The sequence below is a fragment of the Diceros bicornis genome, chromosome X, assembly GCF_020826845.1.
Source record: "Diceros bicornis minor isolate mBicDic1 chromosome X, mDicBic1.mat.cur, whole genome shotgun sequence".
Lineage (NCBI taxonomy): Eukaryota > Metazoa > Chordata > Mammalia > Perissodactyla > Rhinocerotidae > Diceros > Diceros bicornis.
This window is the reverse complement of record NC_080781.1, coordinates 105,397,230-105,417,071: the sequence shown is the minus strand read 5'-3', so window position 1 is coordinate 105,417,071 and position 19,842 is coordinate 105,397,230. Positions and strand designations below refer to the sequence as shown.

Here is a 19,842-nt window from a genome sequence, read left to right as displayed (position 1 = left end):
ATAGCAATAAAACAAATAACCAAGTAAAAAATGGGCAAAGGACCTGAATAGACATTTCTCAAAAGAAGACATACAGATAGCCAACAGGTACATAAAAAAGAGTCTCAGCATCACAAATCATCAGGGAAATGCAAGTCAAAACCACAATGAGATATCACCTCACATCTGGTAGAATGGCTATCATCAAAAAGATGATAACAAGTGTTAGCAAAGATGTAGAGAAAAGCAAACCCTTGTGCACTGTTGGTGGAACAGAAATTGCTACAGCCACTATGAAAAGCAGTATAGAGATTGCTCAAAAATTAAAAATACAACTACCATATGATCTAGTAGTCCCACTTCTGGGTATATATCCAAAGGAAATGAAATCAAGATCTGGAAGCGATATCTGCACCCCCATGTTCATTGCAGTATTATTCACAATAGCTAAGACATGGAAACAACCTAAACGTCCATCAACAGATGAATGGGTAAAGAATATATATAATTATATAATACATGTGTATAAGTATGTAACACAAGCATATAAGCATGTAACAAATATATTATATATAATTATATAACACATATTATATAAAATTATATAACATATATATTACATATCATATTTACTATTCAGCTATGAAAAAGAAGGGAATCCTGCCATTTTCGACAATGTGTATGGACCTGGAGGATATTATGCCAAGTGAAAAAAGTCAAGCATAGAAAGATGAATACTGTGTGATTTCACTTGCATGTAGAATATAAAAAAGTTGAATTCATAGAAACAGAGTAGAAAGGGGTTGGGGTGTGGGGGAAATGAGAAGATGTTTGTCAAATGGTGCAAATTTTCAGTTATAAGATGAATACGTTCTGGAGATCTAATGTATAGCATGGTGACTACAATTAATAATACTATATTATATGCCTGAAATTTGCTAAGAGAGTAGATCTTGTGTCTTCACCATACACTAAAAAAGGGTAACTATGTGAGGTGATGGATGTGTTAATTAACTTGATTAAAGTAATCACTTCACAATGTATATATATATATTTATATATATATATCAAATCATCACATTGAAACTTTAAATACAATTTTTCTTTGTCAATTATACCTCAAGAAAGCTGGAGAAAAAACAGTTATGTACGTTAAATTATAAAAAAACAAACCACTTCTTGACAAGGGGAAAGAACACTGGACTATTCACTCACTCGAGACTACACACATTATTGGTTTTTCATTCCTAAGTAAAGGACCACACTTTGATGTGAATGTATTAGCATTAACCAGGCTGCAAAGAAGGAACCAGAGTCAATGATTTCTTAAGGTCTCTTTCAATTCCAGCTTTCTGAATTTCTGTAATATAACCATGTATTAGTTTTCTAGGACTGCTGTAACAGAGTACCACAGACTGGGTGGCTTAAACAACAGAAGTGCATTGTTTTTCACAGTTCTGAAGGCTAGAAGTTTGAAATTCAGGTATCTGCAGGGTTGCTTCCTTCTCCTTGGCTTGTAAATGTCCATGTTCTCCCAAAGTCTCTGTACATTGTCTTCCCTCTATGCATGTCTGCCTCTATGTCAAATTTCCCATTTTTATAAGGACACCAGTCATATTGGATTAGGGCCCACTCTGGTGACTTCATTTTAACTTGATTACCTCTGTAAAAACCTATCTCCAAATAAGGTCACATTCTGAGGTGTTGTGGATGAGGACTCTAACATCTTTTGTGGATGGACACTATTCAACTCATAACAAACGGTCTCGCATATACACGTTCTTGTTACCACTAAATAGTATTATCTAACAAAATAGATTGTTACCCACAGAATTATAGCAGGTTTTCTTACTGCTGAGGAACCTTGAACTCATCTTTAGTCTTATTTCACCTGAGACCTAGGCTTCTGAGATATAATGATGGATTCTGCAGCAATTATAAATGCTGCACCTTTACATACAAGGGGGAGAAAAGTTTCCTCTTCTCAATTTTGGCATTTGCTGAGGTCTCAGATATGTTTAGCAGACTTAAAACTAGAAGCTTCCATTGCTCTCTTCATTCATAATGTGAATAACTGGGGACAAGGAGAACATACCCTGGGCAGTTGCCAATATGTCCTAGACAATCAGGTCAACATTTTTCCTTTATACCACATATTTTCATAAAGCAAATGGCACCTATATGACAACAAGAAGGTAGACTGTGCCAAAAATACAATAGGGTCTGGTGTTAGGTTGGTCTCCCAGAGCATATAGCACTCTTTAATTTGGAAGAATATTAATATCCTATGAAACTAAGTTTTTGGTTCAGATTACATTGAGTTGAAAGAAGGAATTTCCCTAAACAGCTTCCTGAATTTGACAAGATTAATTCATTCAGCGATCATGCACTGGGTACCTATTTTGTGTTCTGTGCTATGCTAGGCACTATGAGGATATTCACTAAAGGTTGTAGTTCTCATTCACAAGGAACTTCGATTAACAGAGAAGATAAACATGTACACAGCCAACTTGAATGCAAAGCAACATGAAATAAGTGCTTTCATAGAGATAGAAACAAAGTGCTGTGGAGCCCAGAGGGGAGAGAGATTAATTATGTCTGGATTTCTTCTTCGGAACGTACATTAATGCCAATTTTTGTTCTTTTGCTTTAATTAAAATTATAGAAAGTGAACTTGGGAAAACTTTGCAGCTGCATTTTGAGAACTGATCATTGAAACCGGAAGGTTAAAACTGGGTACTGCAGCTGACAAACACGGAGAGTTATACGTCTGTGTGAAATGAAAAGGCTGCTGCGTTAGATCAGCAATTCAATCAAATGTAACTAATCGTACATGAATCTAAACAGAACAGAGCCATACCTTTTCCAGTCCGAGCATACAAAAAACCTGCCATGGGAATGGAAGTGAAGACGAAATCACTGCCGTTTCAGGAAATTTATGATGTCAAAAATGCAATTTAAGTTAAGCTGCTGCTAGAAAAATAAACGCATTTAATTAGATGTGTGGCAGACTATTCGTAGTTTTTTTGTAGGGTAGAGAAGGGTTTACTCTACACTACCCATTATGGTTGGCAACAGTTCCTCTTGGTGAATGAATCATTTAAAAATAAATAAATAAATAAATAAATAAATAAATAAATAAATAATGACAAAGAAACATAAATAAATAAAACCAAGATGCTTTTCCTCATTGAAAAAGAGAAAAAATGATTCAAAAGTTAAGAGGATTCTGAAAGAAATTTCAATGTGTTTTTATGGTAATCAAAATCAGCAGCATGTGCCTATCATAACATATATTCCAAAGCTCACATAAACTTATACCTGAAATTCTATAGCTGCTAAAGAGAGATGATTAGAATGATCGTTATCCAAATCACATGAACATTTTCTGCGTAAATGCATAATAAAATTCTGAACCTTAAAATCTTAAAAATTATTAATTCTTATAATATTTCATAAAACCAGAATTGAAAAGGATTTTAAAATTATTTAGCTCAAACCCATCAGTTGACAGATCAGGAAAATGAGGTCCAGAGGGCAGAAAATTACCTGTCCAAGGTTCGCACAGCTAATAGACTCAGACTAGAACCCAGGTCTCTTGCTTCCCAGTCTATCTTTCCAATGGACTAATTATTTATTCCTCAAGAATACAGAATTAAAGATATTAATTCATGTTTTGCATATAAAAACAACAAGCCCTGCTGCTATTATAAGTTTAAATACATGGATTCTGGAACCAGACTGCTTAGATTTAAATCCTGGCATCCCCACTTACTAGTTGTGTGTTTAGTCAAATACCAAATTGCCCTGTGTCATGTTTCCTCATCTGTAAAATGAAGATGATAGCATACCCTACCTTTTAAAATTATTGTGAGCAATAAATGAGTTAAGTGTGAAATGCAGATATGTGCCTGAAACATAATATATTTTATTATTATTATTTATTATTATGTTATTATTATTTCAATCATCTAAATCAATAATTTGAACATCTTCCCATATTGGGAGCATTGCCTTCTACCAGTGCCTAATCTTAGCAAAATTTAAAAGCAGCTGAATTTATCTTCTCTGTGCTTATTCTTCCTTGCTGAGCCCTCTTTCCTCTATCTTTGGGTATCCAGTGTCCTGACTATTTTTGCTATATCCCATAATTGCAATGCCCTGTTTGGTTCTGTCCACCTCTGGAAGCAATTGCTATGCTCAAACTTGCCAACCATCTCTTCCTCACCAGAACTGTCTGGTTCTACTACCTCAGGGCCCCATGAAGTAATATCTGAAACGTTAAATATCCTTGTTTAATACGTTGTCCTTTCTAAGGATATCGTGTTTATAGAAAAGATTGTCTAGTATTGTCACCTCAACAATAAGAAGAATATCTAATTAGGGAATTTCATATATTGTGGTAGGACAGTAGGAAGGGGAAAAGGAACCAATGGTTTTCAAGTATTTGTTTTTATCTCAGTTAATTCTCAAGCATGAAATATATTATTCTCTTCCATTTCAGAGATAAGGAGACTAAGGCTCAGTGAGAGGAGGTGACCTGCTTGAAACCATACAACTAATAAATTCAAATAGTAGGTTGCAAACTCTGATCTATGTGGCTCCAAAGTCTGTTCTCAGTACTTTTTGATAAAGAGTTCTGTAATCGGTGCTCCTCAAATCACACCATGTGTGCAAATGGCTCTTGTGCATTTCTTAAGACTGGCTTTTTTTTCTCTAGGAACTGCTGACCTGCCCTCAGGTTTGCATCACAATTGAAAATATATCCAGAATATTTGCTGTACTATATTACAATGTATGGAAAATTGAAGTATCCACCAAAAGGTATAATGTACCTCACATGGCAATTTTTGAATATACTATATATCAAACGCATATGTCACACATGTGAGATCTCTGTTGGCTTACCATGAAACAAAAAGATAAAGCAGAAATAAAATAGGTACAAGGGCATATTTTCAACAAATCAGTGGATCTTCTTGAATAGTTATTCCATAGTAGAAGGAAGTACAAGATGGTGCTTATATTAAACTAACAAAATACATTTTGTACTAATAATTGTTGACAGGAAATAAAAAAGCATTACACGAAAGCATAAATCCACAATGACTTTTCATTAAATCTGTGATATACTGGTTGGTAAGATGTAAGAACATAGCACATGTGAACTAATCTGCAAGCACATGAATTAGCGTAAATATGTCACGAGGTTCTCAAACTCTACCCAAAAAGCCTTAATGTCTTATATCTGGAAAAAGCATTTTATCAGTCAATTAACTGAGCACCTAGCATCTACCTAGCAGTATGCTAGATGTCAGGGATACAAAAATAGTATGGAGCTTAGATGGGGCATGAGAAGAAAAGTCATCCATGTAAAGAAAGAAATAACAGCTAAATCAAGAACATATAAGCTAAGTGGTATAGACAAAGAGTGCTCTAGATCAAGGTGAATATTTTTGCTGGCTAGAGTATCAGGATGAAAATAGTTCAGGCTTTGTAGTAAGTTTATTGCACATAATTTAAGTTTTACCTAACTTATCTTTCGTTTGTCCTCATGAATGCACAATAGGGAAAGGTAAATGTACTTTCTCAAAAAACAATAGATAACAAAGGCTAAGTAAACCTGGTTCTATATACTGCAAATTGTAAACTCTGTGAAAGTAATCTAATAATTTGTAGCTTTAAAGCTCTGATGCTATAAAATACTTTATTGGATGCTAAAATAAAATGTGACACAAACCAAAAACATCCAAAACAGCAGAAAGCCAACTGAAAATAATAATCATTAACACAGACAGACTTTCCTCCACCTTGCTACTGCAAAATGAAGTATAGTATGGTACCAAGACACCCCATTCTTTGGATATACTTCAAGGTCATGAGCAACAATGAATAAGAGAGAAAGCCTATGAGTCAGCACCAGAAATATCAACACAAAGTATAGGAGAAAAGGGGAAGAATAAATAAAAAGAATAGTCCAACTATAGATTATGTCTAAAAACCAGAAGAAAGTGATGTAAGAAAATTTGAACAAGTATCCAAGGGGCAGGGATCACATAGAAACAAAGAATTAAGACAGAGCAATGGATCAAGGCCAAATAAGAAGAACAGAGGTAAATATAATGTTCAGAGAAGAAGCCCAGATTGCTGAAAGAAAGCCTAGTAGGCCAGCTTTCTAAGGCTGGGCTAGTCTTAGGCATGGATCCTGAAAACCAGCTGCAGTCTTAAAACTTTACAGACCTGGAAGATCCAGTCCTTCATTCTTCTAAGGGAGAATTGTGGATAAGAATGATACACGATTTGGGGGTTTGGAATCCTCATTTCTCATTTAAAAAGTTAGTTTGCTACTGAGTTGTTAAGCTAAAATAGTGGAGAAAATAGTCTTTAGGGTCAGGCCTTTGTTCCCGCTTAGATGTAAATGTTAGAGAGAACATTTTATTCTGATATAAGGTTCTTGAGAGGATCCATTTGGTAAGGTGTATAAGCCCTGGACACAACTACAAGGATTTTAAATGCTTTCTAGATTTGTAAAGCAGAATATGAATGGGTACTAAAATGGTTTCAAACTTTGAATCTGGGCAAAGGATCCTGCTTGTGGTTTAGACAAATGCTTTTAGAAATGCTTTCTCTCTGAATTCAACTCAAGCATGATTTAGTTAATTTATCACCTAATTGATTGTCATGCTGTTGTCATATTTAGAAATATTCCCACTGAAACACAGCATAACACATTAGATGGCTTTGTTGCTGTAGTGACTTGGTGAAGATAGCATTTCTAGGAATAATTTCAAAACAGAGCAGCTTTGAATTGGATTTGCAGGAAGATAATGTGACTTTTTCTTAAGGAATGTGTCAGCACTTGGGAACATTCATTTATCTTTAGTATACTCTATCTGCACTTTTGTCAGGCATGGAGAAACAAAACAAAACAAACAAAGCACAAAACATTCATAGAGGATGGTATAAGAAAGAATACTACCCTACCCCTACCTTCTAGGAGCTTACAACACCAGAAGAAATATTTACTTTACTACCCCCAAATTGGAAGAAACCCAGCTAAAATCATTCCAATGTAAGTTAAAAGAGTAACAAAGCACGGTTTCATTCACTTTGCTACTTTTTTAGCAAGCACAGAGCCAAAATAAACTCTGACTAATTTAAATAAACTTCAGCTCCAGCTACATATTCTCTCCATTTCACCTCAGGATGAGGGTCAGATTTAACGAAGGTGTTTACTGCCACTCCAAGGAGGCAGAGTGAGAAGTGTTCAAGTCTTTGCCTCCTTCATGGGACTAGAAAGAAGTGTTATTTGATATACATTCTCTGTGATTTTGCTGAGAAAGAAGAGGTTTTCAGGAGCAATCTATTCTCATCACCAGCGTTAGAAACCAGTGAGCCTAATCCTGCCTTAAGGTAAAGAAAATAAAATATAATTCTTCCTAAGATGGTATTTCTTTTTTCAGGGAACCAATTGACTTAGATGGGCACTTGGCTCTGATAAGAAAGCATATTTCACTCTTTTACCACTGAAAAAAACTGGGCTCATAACTTTTAACTTGGAAAGAACACACGTATAATTTAATTTTGTGAAAATTACACAGGTGATTTCTCTCTATATATAGTATTAACTTTGTAATAGGAAAAAGGAAGCCAATCTAAGATTGCCTAATACATCGTTTAGTCCAGTAGTGTCCTCAGCTGAGTTACTCAGGTGATATACTATATTTTATCTTAAACTTTAGAAAATCAATTCTCTCCTATGTACCATATTCTGAGCGAACTACAATCTTAGGATCAACACTCCTATTCTTACCACTATTCCTTTGTGCCTCCAGAACATTCCTATTCAGGAATGAAGAAGTTGCCTCAAAGCAGTAACATGTTTATCCCAACACATTGTAGTACTTATTATCTAAATCCAGTTTGTCAGACTAGGGCTCTAAAACAGTATTTTTCAAGCTATTCTTGACAAAAGACCAGTTCTCCCACCCCCAGCCCCCACATTGTTATAAAATTTTCTAAATGCCTACTCTCCATTTCTGTATTTATCTGGTCCAGTCCTGAACCAGTACCATTCTACAGACTATATTTTGAGTAGCACTGCTCTAAATGAAGAAGATAATCAGAAGGTACACATTTTGTCAAGAGGAGGGGAAAGCAAAAGTTTGCACTAGAGCCTTACGTGCTGTCTGGTGGGAGAAGGCAGATCCAAGAAGGATGCCCCACAGTCTGGTAGAAAGGACATCTCCTAAAATGGGAAAGCATGCCATGGAAGATTAGTAACTGAGAAACAAAGTGAATCTCAGAAAGAAGATTCTCTCAATATTTTTAGAATTCTATAAGTCTAAGATGCAAAAAGTTAGGAACAACTTTTGATGTAGTCATAAATACCCATAGTAACTGTTCCAAAGTAATTAGTGGGATGCAGAAATACTAGTTATCCAATTTTACAACTTTTTAAAAACCTCTTGAGCAGCTGTTATGAAATTTTAAATTTTTCTAGCACCTTTGGACTATAATCTTGCTAGATTTCAAAAACTCAGCAGAGTTGAGCTTAGGCAGAAACTAAATAAAAAGAATAGAAAAAAAATCCTCATATGTTGGTGTATAAAATATTTGGGGGAGATTCAATTATGGAGTTTCTTGTTTCTGAGCTAAAACATAAACCAGCTTTAGGGATACAATGTTCTCCGATAAGGAAGAGATGATTTGTTTTGAAAGAAAGGATGATTTCAAATATTAATGACCATGCAGTATCTTCAGAGGAGTAGTATATTAGCTGATGATCCCAGAAAATCATCCAGTGAGCAAATTTTGATTTAGCTTTCTACTGAGATGCCAAAAATGGCATGATTCTGCTGCCACAGGTATTAGGTAACTCATCCAAATCTAAAACCTGATGAGAATAAAGCGAACAAAATGAAAATTGCATTATTATTTAGGGTGGTCAACCCCAGATGGAGTTATTTCCACGGGGAGATTCTCAAAGCCAGGGCTAGAGAGGTCAAAAGGCAGAAGAGGACCCAAGACAGAGTAGGCACCACCAAGAACCAATTCGTATTCCTTTGATATTTTGTTTGATGAAAGGTCTGACCCTTGTTCATAACTATGAATCCTATGACTACTGTCATAGTTTATTTCAACACTCAGAAAGATATTATTTTTGTTTGTTATTTATTGAGATATAATTGACATATAACATTATATTAGTTTCAGATATATGACATAATGATTCAATATTTATATATATTTCAAAATGATCACAATAAGTTTAGTTAATATCCATCACCACACATAGTTACAAATTTTTGTGTGTCTGATGAGAACTTTTAAGATCTACTCTCTTAGCAACTTTCAAATATACAATACAGTACTATTAACAATAGCAATAATGATTACTCTTAGCATTCACACGGGGCACAATTCCATGCTTACTTTTAATTTTTGACTCAACTTTTTGTTTGAGAAGTTAATTTTGTGTGGATAATGTAGACTGTGTTGTACACGAAGTGAATTCATTTATATTTAAAATTGCTCATTACTAAGGCAAAAGAACAGTCTCAAACACTGAGGGTGAATTACATATACTATCTGGACATTCTAGATTATATTTATTTTCACCTATAGCTTATTTTGCCATATGTGTAGCTCATAAAAACTAAATGTATAGTAAATGCATTTTCCCCACCATGATTTAGAGTGAGGTTGCAATTATTCAGTAAAAGAGAGAAAGCCCGGTGGCCTAGTGGTTAAGTTCGCGTCCTCTGCTTCAGTGGCCCGGGGTCCACCAGTTCAGATCCCTGGAGTGGACCTACACACCGCTTATCAGCCATGCTGTAGCAGTGTCCCACATACAAAATAAAGGAAGACTGGCACAGATGTTAGCTCAGGGACAATCTTCCTCAAACAAAAAGAGGAAGATTGGCAACAGATGTTAGCTCAGGGCGGAACTTCCTCACCAAGAAAAGAAAAAAAACAATTCCAGATGGTTGATTTCACATATCTGATGGTCACAGGAGTTTTTTTCTTTTTAGCTCAAATATAAACTAGAAATTTTTTCATGGAAAGAGGGAGCAGGGAAGACTCACATACACAAAGCAGCAACCAGCACCCTTTCGTTTTTCACCAAGAAATCAGGTAAACTTTTAGTATTAATTGCGATTTCTACGCAGAATTTTATTTCAGAAATTCCAACTTCCATATAGCTTTACAATGTCTTTCCTGTTTAATTAAATCCTACCTTTTTAATTAAGAATGCATGCTTTCATTATATTTGTCAAAGGAAGAGGCGATACATAGGCTAATTCACAACAGTCTTATTTGTACTCTATCTGCAACTGAAACCATTTGTTTGTCTGAAGGTCTTCTTAGTTTAAGAAAGTTATAGTGTCTTTTAGTAAAAGAAAATATGCAAAGCATTTGAAAATAAAGTGAATTTTTACAAGTCATATTTTCTAGCAGAAACCTAAAGTCTTTCTTCTCATAGTTTAACAGATTCAAGGCCCTCAGTTTTACTTAAATTCCCACAAGAAGATGTCACACAATAAGGCTACATATTCGACCCTATTGTATATGCATTTCTAATCTTTTTCTCTTCATAGACATTAGCTATCTTAGATGGTACTAGGCAGAATAAATGCCATTGTAGGGTTTCAGGAGAGACCCATTATATATTGTGGCCTAATAAGTTTAACAATTAGAGTGAAAAAAATCCTACCATGGAATTAGGGTCAACTAAAACAGCAGATAGACTAAGGGTTGTGTCATTCCCACTTAGCCCCCTAATGCTGCTCTGACTGGCAGTGCTAATGCAAAGAACTCACTCTCTCCTCACCCCCACCACACACATATGCCAAATGATTCCCTTTGAAATGCTGCAAGCAAATCAACTATACTTGTGGAAAACACATGCAGATTGAGATATGTAATTATTTCTCACATTTAGACCTTAATTACTATTAACTTCAATCTTGTTATTTAACTTCATCTCATTCTTCAGCTATGTGATTTTCTTGATATCACTTAAAGGTGAATTATCCCCCAAAAGACCTATATTGTCTCATTCATTAATCCCTTCCATTCTGTCCTGTTTGAAATTCAATAAATAATGGGAGTGAACTATCCAGATTCATAACCACAGTTCACAAACATTGCTTCTTCTACAAGATGATATTTCTTTCTAATAATATCTTACATTTATATTTGGCTACATAATTTGTGGGGCCATGTGCAAAATAAAAATGCAGGGCCCCTTGCTCAAAAATTATTCATTTAAAGACAGTGACAACAGAGCACTAAACCAAGTGTGGGGCTCTTCTAAGTGTGAGACCTTGTACAACTGCACAGATTACTGCCCATGAAGCCTGTCCTGCTTACATTTATACTCTATTTTATAGTTAAAACACATTAACTCATTTGATTCTCATAACCACTTGTGAGGTAGGCAGAGCAGCTAATATTGGTCTCAATCTTTTCCTCTGACATTTACAGAATTTGATGTTGAAAGAACTTGTGTGACCACCCAACTGGTAAGTGATGAAGTTGGAAGTATAACTCTGGTCTTCTGACTTTTATTCTAGTGCTCTTTTCACTCTACTGTATTGCTTTTTTATGAAAACAGCATCCCAAAACGTACCTGTCTATTAATTAATTATGCCTTGATAGTGCCTCGATAATATGCAACTTCAGAAATATTGAAAAGCATTCATAAATAATCACAAATTGGTATCCATTTGAAAATCTGTCATTAACCCAACTGTTATTCAATCGCTATTAAACTAAGACCTGGGTGTTCTTTTTCCAGCGAAGAAACAAACAAACGAAGCAAAACAAACTAATAAAAATAACGTTACTTTTTCTCACCAAGAGTGGTTTCAGGCAATGAAAATCTTTGTGCCCTTTGCCTGTCCACAGCCTTCAGCAAGCCGCTCACAACCTGAACACTAAATGTCATTATAGTACGTTCTCCTTCCACCTGCGATTATTGAGGGTTACTAATAGTAGACCTCAGCCAGGAAAACAGCTTCTTTTTATTAAAACAGATGATCTTTCTCCTGAAAGAGAACTCCCTTGCTAATCTCAGTGAAAAACACAAAATGCCTTTTCTATTTACCCATTAACTCATTTCCTAAACAGGAAAAAAATGAAGACAAGATCATGCTGCTTCTCTCCCCTCTCCCCATTCTCAGTTTGTGTAAAGTCTGCTCTTGAACCTCCTATGATTCCTTTCCAATCAGGAAAAAGGTTGCCATAGCAACCAATTTACTAACTCAGTCAATAGACTTTGCTCAGCTTTTTCTGAATGCTTAATTAACATAGATTGTTTCATTTATCCAGAAAATTGTTTTTTGAGCTCCTACTATTTGCAAGAGACCTTATTCAGTCTCTTGTCAGCAATCAAGGTTTGCAGGACCTAAAGAGAAAACTGCTAGGCTGACATTAAAGAGCTAATGACATGAAATCACACACACACACACACACACACACATATACATTTATATTCTATATAATGTACAAAATGTACATATTATGTATACTTATATAAAATACCCTCATTTTATACATTATATTTTTGTTAGTGCTGTCAAGAATCCTAGCAACCCTGTGTACAGCGGAGCTGAATCCTGCTCAGTCTTTTGCACATCCTCTCACCTTCTGGTGCTATATCAGAGAATGCTCCACTGATATTCATAGGGTTTTCATGGCCAATTTTTTTGAAAGTGGGTGGCCAGGTCCTCCTTCCTAGTCTGTTTCAGTCTGGAAGACTCTGCAGAAACCTGTTCACCATGGGTGACCCTGCTGGTATTTGAAATACTGATGATGTAGCTTTCAGCATCACAGCAACACACAGTCCTCACAGTATGACACCTGACAGATGGGTGGTGAGGTTCTCTGACCGGCAAACAAACCTGGTCCGTGGTGGTGAGAGCGCCGAATCTTAACCACTAGACCACCATAGTTATTTAAAGTTTTGAGATCCTTTTGATTTGGGGGATTGTGCATGGGTGATTTGATTCTAGGGACTTTGGGTGGGATTTTGTTTTCTCCTTTGAAATGTAGGGGATAGGAAAGGAGGCTGGCTCACATAATTCAAAAGTAATTGCTTCTTGAATGCATAACAAAAATATTAATAATTTAGTTTAACTCAGTTTCCTTTCAGATCACAATATAGTCTAGTTCATTCATTATAGAGAGCAATTGTTACAGGGACAGAAACCTGAGAAACCCCTTGTGCAGGCAAATTCATTATGCAGAATGTAGTAGATCAGTAAACCTTTGTTTGAATAATAATAGTAATTATTATTTTTGTAATCCCTTGCATTTGCACAACACTTCATACTTTGCGAAGTGCCCTCCAGGATCTTTTAATCTCATATAACTCTTCCAAATCTTATAGGTCATAGGAATGAGCTGCAAGACCACATTTCAGAGGAGTTTATTTTGGGCTCTAAGGGAACACTTATTTTCCTCCCCTGAAAGTAGGCTGTATTTACATCATTGCTAAAGGATAGAATCCCCAACCTTCCATCCTTTTTGTTGGGAGGGGGAAGAAAGAGAGAGAGAAATATTTTAGGGATGAGGGTGAGAGTATCAACATACACTGCCCTGAAAGATAGCAATTCGGATTACAGCACTTCTCTCTTAGGATATGGTGGAGGATTGGAGTAGGATATTGCCTCTTACATCTCCTTTCAGGCCAAGCATCTGGCTTACATTCTATTGCCAAGTTTTTATATTTGTGCATTTGATTTCTCTATGAGTTTCAAGATGCTTCCTATAATTTTCAAGTTTCTCAAGGGCAAGGACTATGTCCATCATATTTCTGTGTACTCTGCAGAGTGTATCACATGAGGGGTGGGGGTACACAATAAATGTTTGTTGCTTTTTTGTCATTAAATGCCATAGACGTATATACACACATACACATTTATTTATTTGTTTGTTTACATAAAATTTCCCTAGCTTCTTTGCTTTAAGCAGTTGAGGAAATATGGCCTAGCTCTTTCTTATCAATTCCTACTACCCTACAAGAATGTCAGGATCCTTTAGAGCAGACTTAATCTCCTGGGTCCCAAGCAAAATTTTATACCTATCATTTTCTCTACTGGCCAAGATCACCTTTGCCATATTCTTTGGGGATACCTTAAAATAGCAGAAAGAACCCAATTTCTAGTTCCAAATTAGTTTTGCAACCTTGGAAAAGTCACTTAGCCTACCTGGGCCTCAGTATTCTCAACTGTCAAATGAGGTTAATTAGGCCTGCCTTACCTATTTTATTGGTTTGTAGCAGCTATCAAACTAATGAAGAATATCAAGTGATGTCACTGCTGAAGGAGACTTTAGAAATTGTCTAAAGCAGCCCTACATTTTAGAGGATCACTGTTATTAATATTTGCCCAAACTCACATGGTAGGAGAGCCAAGCCTATATTTCAGGTTTATACTCTAGTATTACTTGCACTACTTTCTATTAAGATTCTGAAAGTGCTTGGAAAGGTACAAATGCAGAATATTATGATTAGTATTCACTATATAACTCCTTCAAGCCCTGCAAGGACTCATGAGGATGGTGAAGCACAAGATAGGAATGCCATTATCAGTGGTCATGATAAGAAACGAATACCTCAGCTGCCAATGAAGGGAGAAGAAATCAGCCAATGTCCTTAATAAAATAAAATCAAGGTCTTCCAAGATGCTAAGGAAAGAAGAGTCTGTTCATAGAAAAGGTGACTAGACCTATCAACCTGGCTGTTGTTCCCCTAGACTCGTCTTCCTCTTGGAGGTGTTACTAATCCATCTTGCCATCCCCATAAAGGCCACAAGATTGTGACAGTTAGTAGGAGAGAGATTGTTCCCCCTTTATCTCCATGAAAAAATTATAGATAACAAAATATTCACCTTAATGTTCTGCTGCACCGTTGAAACCAGGCTTTTATTTTTATACAAGATGAATAAACACCTGGGAACAGTAGGAGGGAAACAAACTCTAGGAGCAACATAGAACTAGATAGTCTTGTTTCTAAAACCCAAGATACTCATCCTCAGCTTGTCATCTCCCAAAGGGTATGTTCAGACCAAGATCCCAGAATGCCCCATGTGTCCATTGTAATCACTGTTAACGACAAATCCTCAATTATGTAAGGGTTCCTCTAAGCATAGATCCAAAAAAGGGGTGGCCAAGAGGACTATACTTTCCCTCTTGCTGTTGCTTAAGACCTGCCTTATAAATTTTACTTTCCTATCTGAAGATTTGCTTCTTCCTCCAAATGATTGACTCTGGAAGTCTATTCCCTTTAAGGGAGACCTATCTCCTCCTCAGTTCCAACTTTCTCAGTGGGACCATGAAAAGCCTTGGTTGAGACTGCGTCATAGATCACTCCCTCCTTCTGTACAATCCTACCTCCTTTACTTCCCCACAGGTGTTGATCCCAAGATCACTCTCCAATAAACGTCCTGAATGCAAATCTCTACCTCAGGGTCTGTTTCCTAGGTAACTCTATCAAAGAGGGATGGCTCTAGGAATAGTGAAAGGAAGCAGACTCTAAAATGGGATTTTGCAGCTGGATATCTTGCTGACCAGCTAGCAATTGGGGTCCTCATCACTACGTATAAGCGAAGCACTGATAACCCCTGGCATGTGTATAATTATTAAAACTTTAATGGGTGGTAAAGTAAGATGGACTACCAATAGAAGGGAATAGAAGGTGCAATATCTTAGGTTTTTGAAAGGTTTGGGTAGAGTACTAGTAATAAGAACAATGTAATCAAATGGTTTTTGCTAAGTGACATTGATTCATTGAAGAAAAACAAGGAAAGACTAAGGGTAATTCATCACCAGTTGAATGTGAAGTGTGAAAGTCATAGGAATTCTTTGGGAGTATATAAACAGAAGGTTATCTCCTGAGGTTAGAGGCCAGAAAATGCTATGGATTACATCCAGGACTTAATTATAAGAGTAAAAGAGGTCCTGAGAAGATCACACGCTCATCCCTGAAATGTCTGGTTGCCAAAGTCAGGGTCTTGGTTAGGAAGCACAGAACTCTGATACTGGGGGATAGGAACATTTGTACTGATCCATCAGAAACATTGAAATCCTAGATTCCCCTGAAGTGACCCATTCCTCCCTCTTAGAGGCTCTCTCTTCCCCTTGCTTAAAGACTATGCACAGGTCTCTGCCTTGCAAGTCAACTTACACCTATATCAGGATCTATTCCCACCTCCCCTCCTGGCCACTAGGCCAAAACCTAGGGTCAATTTACAAAAACCTGGCTGGGGAAGTTATGGGCCTGTTAAGGAAGGAAAGGTAGTACACTTCAAAAAGAGCTGAAGGATCTAGTCAACATGTACTATCAGAAGCTGGGAGAATATATGTGGTACTGGATCATGAAGGTAGATCAAGGGAAGAAAGAAGATAAGGTTGGATAAGGGTGAATTTATTGATGAGAGCACTCTCCCATATAGGATATAGGATCTAACTCCCTGACATGAACTCCTGTGTCATGCGTCTTTCACTCATACTTCATAATCAATAATAGTGGGACTCTTCTCTTAGCTCTCTTACACTCTTATAAACTTCACTAAACTGCTAAACTGTTGCTCATGTTGCGCCCACTCTGTCTGGAATTCCATTACCGTATTTCTTCACTTGATTAACTTCAGCTCAGCTTTCATGATTCAGCTTAACTCCAAATCCCCAGCTTTGTGTGTCTTCTTAACTGTCTTATAGCCCCCTTTGCAGATCTCTTATATGGTGAACTTATTTATTTATTGGACTCTTTTCCCACACTTCATTCTCAAAACCAAGAACTAAGTGTTATTCATCTTTTTATTCTTTATATCCATCATGGCTCCTTTCACATAGAGGCACACAACAGATATTTGCTGAACTGCATGAAACTCACTAACAATTGTCACCTGTCTATGAGAATTCTCCTCCAACCATAAGCAAAGCTCTGCTCACAGCCATAGTCACCATTACCAAGTTACAGACTGAGGCTACTGCTTTTATGGAGTGGTCAGTGAGTGAGTTTCAAAGTTTTTGTATGAATATAGTTTGATATGTGATATACATTCTGTGAGAATAACTCATTTCTGATCAATGTATGGAAGGTTTGTTTCTAGATGGAGAAACAGGGTACAGTGAGTAAACTGGGTAAATTAGCTTCTTGACTTTGGTGCATCTAATTTACTAATTCCCCTTCCTGCTTACAATACATTGAAAGTGATCCAATTCTATCTGCTCCAAATATTCTAGCTCCAGAGAGATCATTTGCCTTTCAATTAATAAGGGTTTTGGTGGCATCAAGAAAAATTGATTCAAAACTTATCTACTTCAAAGGATGAAGCCGAAACTTACAGTTAAAAAGATAAATGTAGAAGTGTTCCAGCATTTTTCTCCTCCTAATGTTGGTAAAAGTAAACTTCAAAACTCTGGAGTGCAATGCTTTGCTATTTAAACTTTTTAATTGAAGCTAAATTAGCTAATTTGAAATCATACATTTCTCAGCTTGATAGAGGAATAAGGATCACTATGCATAAATGAGGAAGGTGGCTGCCCTCTTATTATAAATCAATTGTGCCAAGAAGGCCACCCACACCAAAACATTGCCACTCATTGGAGCTTAAAATTCTATTTAAATTCCAGCAGGCATAGCATAATTATCTGCCTGCAGATTGTATTTATGTGTTTGTTGAGCATATATGTGCCAAGAGCAAGGCAAATTCTCCTATGAGAAGTGACACTTGCATGAATGAGCTTATCATGTCAATCAAAATGAAAGAGGAAGTGGCACTTGTGAGGAAGAGAGTGGCAGCAAAAGAAGGAAAGTACAGAAAGTGAAGGTTGATGCTGCAGAAACTAACTTGGATACCTCATAATTTAGCTGAAAGCTTTTCCTGATTAAGAAAGTTAGTCTTAAATACAGTTGGCTCTCTGTATCCCCAGGTACTGCATCTGCAGATTCAACCGACCACGGATTGAAAGGCCTGTGATGGTTGCATTTGTACTGAACACGTAACAGACTTTTTTCTTGTCATTATTCCCTAAACAATAGAGTATAACAACTATTTACATAGCATTTACATTGTATTAGGTATTATAAGTAATCTAGAGATGATTTAAAGTATACAGGAGGAAGTGCATAGGTTATATGCAAATACTACTTCATTTTATATAAGAGACTTGAGCATCCATGGATTTTGGTATACATGGGGGTCCTGGAACCAATCCCCTGTGGATACTGAGGGACGACTATATATATATATATATATATATATATATCTTAGGTTTTAAAATATGATGGAGTCCTGCCATTGTTAGGTACTTTATAGTGTTCACTGTCCATAAATCTAGGGAACCGAAAGAAGGTCCTGTAAGCACATCTTTAGAAGCTTAGAAGCATATCCCTCATATGGTTAGGAGGAATGTCAGAATATCTAGTGTTATGATAGGGACTTTCAAGTAGCAGGTAGTGAACATAATCATATAGTAATTGGTAACCCTTCAGAGAGCAAAAATGGATGCATGATTAAGCAAGGCATGTGTAGGAAGAGCATAAAACTTGTGAGAGTTAGAATGTACAATGCCCATTTGGGAGATTGGAATCAGTCTGGAGAGATAACACTTGAATGTCTTGTTAATGAGTTTATTATTTATCTAACGATTTTGAGCAATGATATGACATCATATCCATATTTGATTAAAAAAATTTCTGAATGGTACGTAGAAAGGGATAGAAAGAGAAGAATGTGGAAGTCCTGGAAAGTAGAGTTGTGATCCAAGGATCGTCTACATCAGAATTACTTGGGGAAAAGGGGAAAATGCTTACTAAAATTCCAATTCTCAGGTTCCATCCCAGATCTACAGAATTAAAATCTCTAAGAGCAAGATTTACTTTTTCAAAGATATCCCCAGGAAGATGTTAGATCCACTAAATTCTGCTCTAAGGAGCTAGGTTCTTATACTTTAAAGCTAACCAATATCACCTGTCCATAACAATGTAGATTCCTGGCTCCCACCCATAGAAATTCTGATTTTATACATCTGAAGCCCAGGAATCTTCAAAAAAGCTTCTCCAGTGATTCCAATAATTTATCAAGTTTGAGAACGACAGAGGTAATGAATTAATATTAAGAATGGAAAGAAGAGAATTTTTTTCAGAAGATATATTCATGATATAATAGATAAAATATGGCAGTTTTTTATGTTGAATGTGAAGAGTCAGAGATAGAATGATATAATGGAAAGAATACTGCACTAGGATTCTGGAGACCTTACTTCACATCTTGATTCTGTTCCTATTAGCCATGTGATCTTGGGCACATTATTTTCCCCCATTTGAATTCTGTAAAATGTAAAACAAATGAGTTAAACTTGATATGGATTCTCAAGTATGTTTCACAGGTGTTATATAAGTGTGATACACATGCACAATAATGGTTCAGTGACCAAATATATTTGGAAAATAATGACTTTTAACAAGTGAAACATCGTTTACAGGGTGACATCTCAGAGAACTTAATATGTTTATGTGTACTGTGAAACTATAAAAAGAGAGTTAAAAATTCAGTGTTTCACAAACTTATTTGACATAAAACACTTTTTTAGGAGTACTTTACTGACAATATTTTGCAGAACACACTGTAAGAAATACTAGACTAAAACACAATACCATTTACATTAGCACTTCAAAAAATGAAATGGTTAGGTATAAATCTAACAAAACATGTACAAAATCTATATGAGGAAAACTACAAAATTCTTATGAACAAAATAAAAAAAACTACATAAATGGAGAAACATTCCATGATCATGGATTAGAAGATTCAATATGGTAAAGATATCAGTTCTTTCCAACCTGATCTA

At 36.1% G+C, this 19,842-nt stretch overlaps 1 long non-coding RNA gene across 1 annotated transcript in view; it reads right to left on the bottom strand.

Annotated features, from left to right (window-relative positions):
- The window catches only part of LOC131401342 (uncharacterized), a 79,693-nt gene extending 60,377 nt beyond the window's left edge, over positions 1 to 19,316 (bottom strand). The window contains exons 1-2 of the long non-coding RNA XR_009217646.1: positions 19,255 to 19,316; positions 8,162 to 8,227 (exon numbers count right to left, since the gene is read on the bottom strand). This is a non-coding gene — a long non-coding RNA (uncharacterized LOC131401342). The remainder of the gene's footprint in view (positions 1 to 8,161; positions 8,228 to 19,254) is intronic.
- Positions 19,317 to 19,842: the final 526 nt, after the last annotated feature.